The sequence below is a fragment of the Tasmannia lanceolata genome, unplaced genomic scaffold (genome assembly GCF_043159265.1).
Source record: "Tasmannia lanceolata isolate RefF3 unplaced genomic scaffold, GAP_Taslan_0.1 ptg000016l, whole genome shotgun sequence".
NCBI classification, from domain to species: Eukaryota; Viridiplantae; Streptophyta; class Magnoliopsida; order Canellales; family Winteraceae; genus Tasmannia; species Tasmannia lanceolata.
Genome location: NW_027518693.1, coordinates 7,165,283 through 7,175,603, shown reverse-complemented (window position 1 = coordinate 7,175,603; position 10,321 = coordinate 7,165,283).

The following is a 10,321-nucleotide window of genomic DNA, read 5'->3' as shown; positions in this document are numbered from 1 at the left end:
GAAGAAGAAGAAGCGCCTAAATTATGGGAGAAGTTGAAAAAGCTTTATATGTCAAAAAGCTTGGCCAACCGATTGTATCTAAAGCTGCAATTGTATGGGCTGAAGATGCAGGAAGGCAGAGATCTTCTAGAACACATCACGGTGTTCAATGGGCTTGTGGATCAACTCCACAAGGTTGATGAAAAGTTGAAGGAAGAAGACAAGGCTCTTTTGCTTCTTACTTCACTTCCTAATTCGTATGACAACCTGGTGACGGCTTTGTTGTATGGTAAGGATACAATCAAGTTAGAGGAAGTCACGGCGTCGCTCTTATCGGATGAGATGCGAAAGAAACCTTTTCTTAGTGCAAGTGAAGAGCACGGGTTGGTTGTTCATGGTGGGAATCAAAGAGGAAGGTCGTCTGACAGGGGATCTGGAAAAGGCAGGTCAAGATCCAGGGACAGCGGAAAGGGCGTGCAATGTTACCGTTGCAAGGAATATGGTTATATCAAGCAGGATTGTCCAAAGTGAGCTGACCAAGTGGACAATGGTGCTACGAATATGGTGGTGGCGATGGCGGTAACGGATGAACAGAGTGAAAAGTTTGGAGATGTTCTCACAGTCTCCACAGCTAATCACACTTCTCCTCATGACGAGTGGATTTTAGATTCTGGGTGCTCTGTTCATGTATGCTCCAGGAGGAAATATTTTGATACGTTTCAGGAGACAAGGGCGGGTGTAGTGTCCTTGGGTGACGGGTCTACTTATTGTTGGGTATATATAATATAACCCATTTATGTTCTAATATAAGCCCAATAGGTAATGGACCAGGTGTAGTGGGCCCATTTGGGCTGGAGCCCATCAACCTCTCTTAACCCTAGTGTATCTATATATATAGGGGCTGGAGGCAACAAACTTGGTATTCCAAACTAGATACCTTGGGTGTAATGCTTTAAGCATCCTGCTTAAACCCTAATAACCCTAACAATCTTAAAGCATTACAAAAAAAAAACCCTAGCCGTCACTGTTTTGGGCATGGGATTAATCCCTCAGACAAGCCTTAGGCGTCGGATCTTCTCTCTGAAGGAGCCGTCTCTACCTTGAAGAAGGGAAAGGAGATACTCTATATTTTGGGCGTGTGATTATTGTCTTTCTGCAAAACAGAGAAGGATTGCTCGACCAAAATCTGTGGCGTGGGTTCGTCTCCCTCATCTAGCCGCCGGGCTTCGACCATCAAACCCTCGTTCTTGTTTGAAGTGGGTTTTATCTGTTGAAGTGGGTTTCTACAATCCATCGATTTGGGCGAAAAGGGGACATCGATTTTTTCTTCTTCGCTTGGATTGGAGGTTTGTCTTGGTGGACAAATCAAATCCTTCGATTGAAACAAGATAGCTTTGGTGGAAACCCACACACAGAGACGTTGTGAATTCTGAGACAATATAGACGTGGGTCTCTTCTCAATTTCAATCGTTATTTTGAGACGATTGGGTTTCTTCTTCCACCGGATCGTTTTGGTCGTGGGATTCTTCCCCAGAGAAGTTTGGTTTTGATCGTGGGGTTCTCACCCAGAGAAGCTTGTATTTTGTTTTGGTCGGTGGATTTTTTCTCACACAGAATTGTTACTGGCGTGGGTTTCTCCCTCAATAGTTCGATTTGGGTGGATTTTTCTTTGGGTTTCGATTGGAAACAGCCCTCACTCACAGCAATTTGGGCGTGGGTTTCACTCCCACAAACTTCAATTTGGACTTTGTACTGGGTTGAAAGTTATTCTGGCCTGCTTTTGATTGTGGCTTTGCATATCTTTCAACGCTTGTTGAATCCTCTTTGGGAGAACAACCAGTTGGCAGAGCGCACCTTTGGCCTTATTTGGAGCTCGGCTTTGACTTGGTTCTTGGATTCGGTTCTTGATTTTCGTCAATCAGGTGCACTCTTTCTAATTTTTAATTTCACCTAAATATTGCAATGGAAAAGATTTCTATGCCTTTTGAGATGGTCAAACTTCACTCCTTTGGTGGATCTGAGTTTACCTCATGGAAGCGAAAGACTCAATTTAGTCTAAAATACATGAACTGTTTTTACACTGTTTTGAGTACCTTTGCTGAGACGGATGAAGACGTTGATGAATCTCAATGGCTTAGAGATGAGGATTTCTGCAAAGACTACTTGTTGAATTGTCTTTCAGATCGTCTTGCAGAAACTTATAGTAAATTTAACACTGCTAAAGCAATATGGGACAACTTAGATGCTCAATTCAAGAAGGAGGAGGAATTGTCCAAGACCCATCTGGTGGACAAATTCATGGATTTCAAGTTTCAAGAAGACAAGGAAATCACTCCTCAAGTTACTGATCTAGAGATTTTGAGATCTAAGTTGAATAATGAAAAAATAGCTGTCTGTGATTCGTTTCTTGTGGGTGCAATTATATATAAATTACCATCTGCATGGCACTCTTTCAAAACCGAGATGTATCGGAAAAAGGTGCAAGTGGGACTGGATGATCTCAAACGATTCATTCGAATCGAAGATGAGAATCGAGCTAGGAATAACTTGGAGATGGTTAGACAGCAACAGTCTGCTGCTAACGCGGTAACATATCCCAAGAAATTTCCTCGGAAATCTAAGTCACCTAAAAGTGACCATCCCAAGTTGGAGGCCAAAAAGACTATCTTTCAGAAAAAGAAGGGCAAGTGCCACAACTGTGGGAAATGGGGTCATTTTGCTGCAGAGTGTAAACAACCTAAGAAGGCTAAATCTGACACACCACAAAAGGAAGCTCATATGATGGTGGGCAGTGCTGCGCCTAAGAGTTTTATTGCCATGTTAGGCAATGGTAAGGCCAGTACTTCTTCAGACTGGTGGTTAGATACAGGAGCCACCTGCCATGTTTGCAACTCGAAGAAACTGCTTACGGATGCTGTTGGCGTGAAAGAGACCGTTACAGTGGCTAGTGGAGATGAGGCAGAGGTGACTCACTCTGGAACTACGAACCTGGTTCTTTCGTCAGGTAAAATACTAACTTTAAAAAATGTTAAAGTAGTTCCTGCTATTCAAAAGAATTTAATTTCTATTAGTCTTTTAGACAATGCTGGCATGTGTTCATCTTTTTTGGGTGGTAGAGTAACTTTAACTGTTAACTCTTATTATTTTGGCTGTGCTTTCTTAATCGATGGTATGTATAGACTGAGTTTAGCAAATGAAACCGTTAGTCAGGTTAGTTCCACTTTGATTGATCCTCAGTTGTTACACACTAGATTGGGACATGTGAACTATAGAAAAATGGTCAAACTTGCTAACACTTATAATATACCTTTAGATACATCGATTAGATTTGACAGATGTGAAGTGTGTGCACAAACCAAGATCACTAGAAAACTTTTTCGTTCGGTTTCTAGGAGCACACAACTTCTTGAGTTAATACATTCTGACCTCTGTGATTTTAAAAGTTTCACTACTCGAGGTGGTCGGAAGTATTTAATCACTTTTATAGACGATTTTTCTAGATATTGTCATATTTATCTCCTAAAATCGAAAGATGAAGCTTTTGATAAATTTAAAATTTTCAAGAATCGTGTTGAAAATCAATTGAACTTGAAAATTAAGCGATTTAGGAGTGATCGAGGAGGAGAATACACTTTGACAGAGTTCAAGGAATTCTGTGCCTCTCAGGGCATAATACTTGAAACTACTGCTCCTTACTCACCTCAATCTAATGGCATAGCTGAACGTAAGAACCGGACGTTAACTGAAATGTTAAACTCTATGTTATTGACAGCTGGCATGCCTACTAGCTATTGGGGAGAAGCAGTTTTAACTGCAAATCACATCCTGAATAGAGTACACCACTCTAAGTTGACCACTACTCCTTATGAGTTATGGCATAAACATCCTTGTAGATATGACACTCTTAAGACTTGGGGTTGTATTGCTTATGTGAGGATACAAGACCCTAGGAGACCTAAGGTAGGACCTAGAACAAACACTTGTGTTTATCTAGGTGGTGCAGAAGATAGTGCTGCTGATCGGTTTTTGGATCTATCTACCAATTTGGTTATAGAATCTAGAGATGCAGTATTCTTTGAGAATAAATTTCTCAGAGATCATGGTTTGAACCTACCTGGCGATACTGAGATGGTTACAGAATCGCATGTAGAGTTTGAACATAATACTTCTGACACCTGTCCTACACTGATTTCTACATCAGAACCTTTAAAGGTTTCTACAAGAGATAGAGTACCCAAGAACTTTGGTGAGGACTTTGTGACCTACCATGTCGAGAATGATCCATCAAACTATAAGGAAGCGATGAGATCTAGGGACTCTTTGTTGTGGGCAGAAGCCATTGATGATGAAATGAGCTCTCTGTTACAAAATCAAACTTGGCAGCTAGTCGATTTGCCAAAAGGGGCTAAGACTGTGGGCTGTAAGTGGATTTTGAAGAAGAAACTTAATCCTGACGGATCTATAGCTCGGTATAAAGCACGTTTAGTAGCTAAGGGCTATACTCAAGTCAGTGGGATAGACTACTTTGATGTTTACTCACCGGTCTGTTATTTGGCAACGATAAGAATTCTTCTTGCTTTGGCTTCTATTGAGAAGTATATTGTGCATCAAATGGATGTAAAAACAGCTTTTCTTAATGGAGACCTCACAGAGGAAATCTACATGAACGAGGAAATCTACATGAACCAACCTGAAGGGTTTGTCATGAAAGGTTTCGAGAACAGAGTTTGTAAGTTACACAAATCTTTGTATGGTCTTAAACAAGCACCTAAATTGTGGCATCAAAAATTTGACAAGGTAGTAAAGAGCTTTGGTTTTCAGACCAGTTACTCAGATAAATGCCTTTACTATCGTTCTGTGTCTGTGGACCTCGATCTGAGAGAGGGAGCGGTGAGGGACGTGCCCCCACGTGCTAACAGTCTCTATGGATCATCCACATGAATGGAGAGCTCTACCAAGGAACTCTCGAAAGAATAATGCCCCTCACAGCATGAGTGGCGATACAAAGGTGAGATACCTCTCGATTCGGGGACTAGCCCAGATTCGAGGCGTACCTTAAACAAAGAAGAGTCGCCATCCAAGGAAAAAGGCAAATGGGCCCTGGATCCCATACTATGCTCTGTTGCAACGGATAACCAGAGATATAAAATAAGGTTCGTGCCTGGTTACGAATTCGGAAGGTCTAAAGAGCACCTCATCCGCCCAAGTGCAAACACCTGGTCTCTTATGCCATTTACTTAATAATTTTGAAGAGTTTTGGGCGAAAATCATATGGAATGGGAATGAATATCTCCGAGAAGACGTCTATCTAATCATGCATGTCTCGGAGATGAAATCAAAGGCACACAAGATAAAATAAAAGAAACATGTGTCACCTAAGCATAGCTAGGTTATAAGTGACATGCCTAATGGGTGTCTAAGTTCTGATGAACAAACACATGCACGACACACCAAAAAAGTATAAGGTCTGCGCAATAAAGTAAGAAAACACTGCAAAACATAGAAAAATGACTCGATACTATACAACCCTAAGACTCTAATCTATACCTAGGCCCGAGTCTTTAGATGATCTGATGTTCATCCAAAGAAGCCTACGTATCCCCGCCTCCACGAGAATCAAGGCAACGTAGTTCTTCGCACCTATTCTAAGCTATGATGCCTAAGACATCTAGACCTCTATCCTAGACTCGATCTAAAAGACCGGACTAGTTCTTAAAGCTTCTTGTGTGATTATTTAAATTCCAATGGATTGTAGATTTTAGGACACCCTATATGCCTTAACTAAATGCAGGTTAGCCCTAAGCTAATGCAGGTGGTTCCTATAATCTATGTGTAGCTAGGCTGTACGCCCTAAGGGAAACAATGGGATCACTAGCGTATCCAAGACTTAATCATCAGTCGGCGATATGAATCGCCAACTGACTGGACGGAGGCGCTCCTATAACTCTAGGACAAACTCCTAACTCTAACACAAACACAAACAAACCACACAACACATCAAAGACAAACTCAAAACTCTAAAACTTTTTATCTAGGACAAACTCCTAACTCTAGAGGAAGATCTTGTTGAAAACAAGGTTTTGAAGATTTTTGGTATTTTTTCTTAAAATGGGTAAATGATTTATTTACAAAGGTTTGGCTGGACCTGAGATAAGAATCTCAAGCTGCACTACGTACCTCGTGGAAGAGGATCAAGCCAACGTAGTTCGAAACAGATTTCCTAACTACTCCTAATGACTCAAGATTTTTGAGATTTTTGGATTTTCAGATGTTTTTGTTGTTTTTAAGTGTTTTTGACTCAAGGGAGACAAATCCTATCATCATAAGGGGAGGACAGACTCCTGATATCCCGCAAAGGTTGGACAACATCCTATGCTTTGCGGGGGAAAAGAACAGAAACACAGCTCTGCAAGGGTTGGACAGCATCCTATACCTTGCAAGAGTGGATAGAAAAACATGATACGATGAGAGGTTGGATAAAATCCTAACCCCTATGATGATAGAATTTGATTCCTGAACAAGAGGACTGACTCTCTAGACTAAGGACAGATTCCTATGCTAGTGGACTGATCAAACTAAGATAAAGCTCAACAAGTAATAAGGAAAGACCTTGTGCATATTTGGCAAAGGTAAAACATCCAGCCGGGCCGGACAGCTACCTAGCCCTAGGGTGCAACAAATGTGCAACCCAATACCCATAAGGGTAAGGGGTATGATGCCAAGCCGAGTAGGATGTTCTCCCAAAACCAAATGATGCACAAAGAAGAGGATGCTAATAGAATGAGACTGGACAAGTCTCTTAGACATATAGGTAGGATAGAGAAAAAAATGCGAACAAAGAAAAAGAGACCTTGTGCATATTTGGTTTAAGTAAAACACCCAGCCGGGCCGGACAGCTACCTAGCCCTAGGGTGCAACAAATGTGCAACCCAATACCCATAAGGTAAAGGGGTATGATGCCAAGCCGAGCAAGGTGTTCTTCCAAAAACCAAGAGACGCACAAAGATGAGGTTTAGAAAGAAAAATGAGATTGTGAGAGACTCCTAAACAAAAAGATAAGCTCCAAGAGAGGTGCTGACGAGACACGGCATGTCTCCTAAGGATGGACTCACTAACGAGACAAAGCTTGTCTCTAAAGGATACAACTTTCTCTGTCTGAGACATAGCCTGTCTCCCTGAGAGGACTCTAGAGAACTCTTTCATTGCCCTTGCAATGAATGGATTTCTAATTTCTAGGGGATACATACCATAAAGACTTGGACAAGTCTTTAAGTAAATGAGAGGAGTGCTACTTGGACTAAGCGAGTCCCCTAAGGATGGGCTTAGGCTAGCGCCTTCATCGCCCTTGCAACGAGAGGAAATTCTAATATCAAAGAATTTTAACAGAAATCTATAAGACTGTGTTAGTCTATCAAAAAGAGAAGAAAATGCTACCAAATAATCGCAAATTTTATTCTAAGAATAAATCAAGTGCTAAGCAAAGAAGAATATACAATCTAATAGCAATCATAAAAATGATAAATAACATTAATTAGTCCAGACCAGCCGCTGGATAGCCTAATAAAGTAAAAATAATATCAAAACACTTCAAAACCAACCACAAACCCCAATACGGGGACTCCAATGAAATCAGATGATGCCAAAGTAATCATCTGATATCATATACACATGATAATATTTCTAATCCCGCCTTGAGATCAGACAGTACTCATGTCGATAATATCGAATAGAGTAGTCATCTGATCTCCTTCTTCCTATTAACAATTTATTTAAATAAAAAGGAATGAGTATAATGAACTTTGATATAATCTCATCTAAACAACCCATTTATCTTCAGAATCTAACTCAAAATTAAATAAGAGGAAAGAAGAGGGGAGAAGGTATTATCATAATCCAATAAATCCCTCTAAAGGTGGGCTTATGCTATCGCCTTCATCGCCCATATAAATGAAGAAACAATTTGCTAGAAAAACATCCACCAGATAGAACAAATATTTTACCTAATAAAGAAAGGATAAAGTGCCATGACTCAAACATATTTACAATCAAAAGAATATAAATAAAAAAAACATGATAAGTAAGTAATTGAACCATATCTCCTTTTGATTCTCTTGACCACCCAAAACATAAAATTATAATAACTACAATTATACAATCATATGCTTTAACATAAACCAAACACCTCTAATCGAACAGCCTGATCCTAAATAATTATGCAACTCAAATTCATTATCTCATTTTCTACAGAATAATTAAACTATCTAAAGAAAATCTAAATGTCGGACAAAATAATTAATAACAAGAAACTCACATTTAAGGTCTTACTAAATCTTCCAAATAGAAAAGAAATAATCCCATCATTCATTTTTACTATAAGATTGACTCTCTAAAATTTGAATAAAGTAAGAGTAATGAACTTAGAACAGTAATGGCGCCACTTATTACAATATATGGACAACAATCATGTGCCACAGTGGACAACAGTTATGTATCTTTGAACTAAAGCCATGGGTAACAGTTATATGTAACAGTAGATAGAAGTTATGCATCCTTGAATTAAACCATGGGCAGCAGTTATACGTAACAGTAGACAGCAGTTATGGACAACAGTTATGTGCTTGTGAACCAAATCAAATTACAGCTACAGGGTATATAACTCACAGGGCAGCAGCTATGCACTTCTATGCAAATATGTAATCAAATTGGAGAATGATAATGATCAATGTCAAACACACATCCAAACATGTATAAGGGGAATACGGGTAATGAAAAACACATCTTAACCCTTACTTTCATGCATATTACCACTATTAAGACCATTGCTTAAAAAATTATTCCTCTATTTATGCCACCTATGCAGCCCAAACTGGATGCACTAATCAATACCGAAAAGTAAATAACTATAGCTCTTGTCCTGTGGAAGTGAACAAAAGCTCCTTCTGTTACACCAACATAGCAATGCTCTCAACTCTACAAATCTAAAGAGTAAAATTAAGAGTTCACATTACAATTTTCAAATGGATGAAGTAATTCCACTGGGCAATATTGTTCTTAGTAAAGCCTTGGTGCCACATCATCAGTAGTTGCATTTTCTGAAGGATTTCATAAAATTAGTCTAGGCCCAACATGGACACTATAAAACAGTGATAAAATCAGACCTTGTACCCCAATCACATCTCCTTTTCCAATCAAATTCAGCAAGCCTTTATATTGACATATTCCCCCCCCCTTTTTTTTTTAGGCCCACAAATGCATATAACATGCAACAAAAACGACAATCTCTGAACAAGTGACACTTCAGTATATGCATAAACAAATAGTTATCCAATATGCAGGGACACGTATCAATTCAATCCTACGTGACATTTTAAATGATGATGTATGAGGTCAAAAGTGATAATACAAGGCATGCATTAGTTAGTGGCAATCTCACTCGATGAGGACCTTGGAAGATTTTTAATACACATACTCTCAATCACATAGGGATGATCATAAGTAGAGCTGTTGCTACCAAAATGAAGAAATGGCTGCAAATATCCAAGTGAAAAGAGTTGTCCATGACAAAACAAAATGAGGGTTGCACATATTAAAGTATAAGAGGGATACACATGTCAAAGCAAAGTGTGCTACACATGTCAAAGCAATGTAAGGGCTGCTGTTATCAAGAGAGTGAGGGGCTGATATCAAATTTCCAAGGAAATACATTACTTTACCTATCATGATCATGCCTTGCATGAGGACATTCCACAGACAAATGGTATACCAGGATGAGGAGCTAACAGTAATCTTATCTTGAACTCCATATCAGCTAGAATATGATTTTAGCAAAAGATTCAAACAAATCAGGTTGACCTTGTTGATTTTTTTAATTTATTTAGTCTATGTTATATAAAGGTCAAAACAAGGATAATTTGAGAACTGACATGACCATCACTGTATTTACTAAATGCAAAGTTTCAACTTCACTTGTATCCTTTGCTATGGTCCTCATCATTTTTATAACCACGAATTCAAATTAAAATTCAAACCCCAATTTGATGAAAGACACTTCTGGTAGGTATAGAATAAAAGACTACATATAACCATGTATTCTCATTCATATCATCTCACTTTCTTTTTATTAACAATACAACCAGCTATGATCAATACAGTCTAATGTCATTTTTTTTTACATGCGAGGTAATCTAGATAATGACAAATTTTTGAATATGGTAATGCCCACCTATATTAAACTAAATTGCTAAGAGAAAAAGTTTTGTTAAAAGCAAAGAATGCAAGGACCGTAAGCCTTGTGCGATTACCAAGTGAGCAAAATTTTCAAAATATAAATGAAGTACAATGG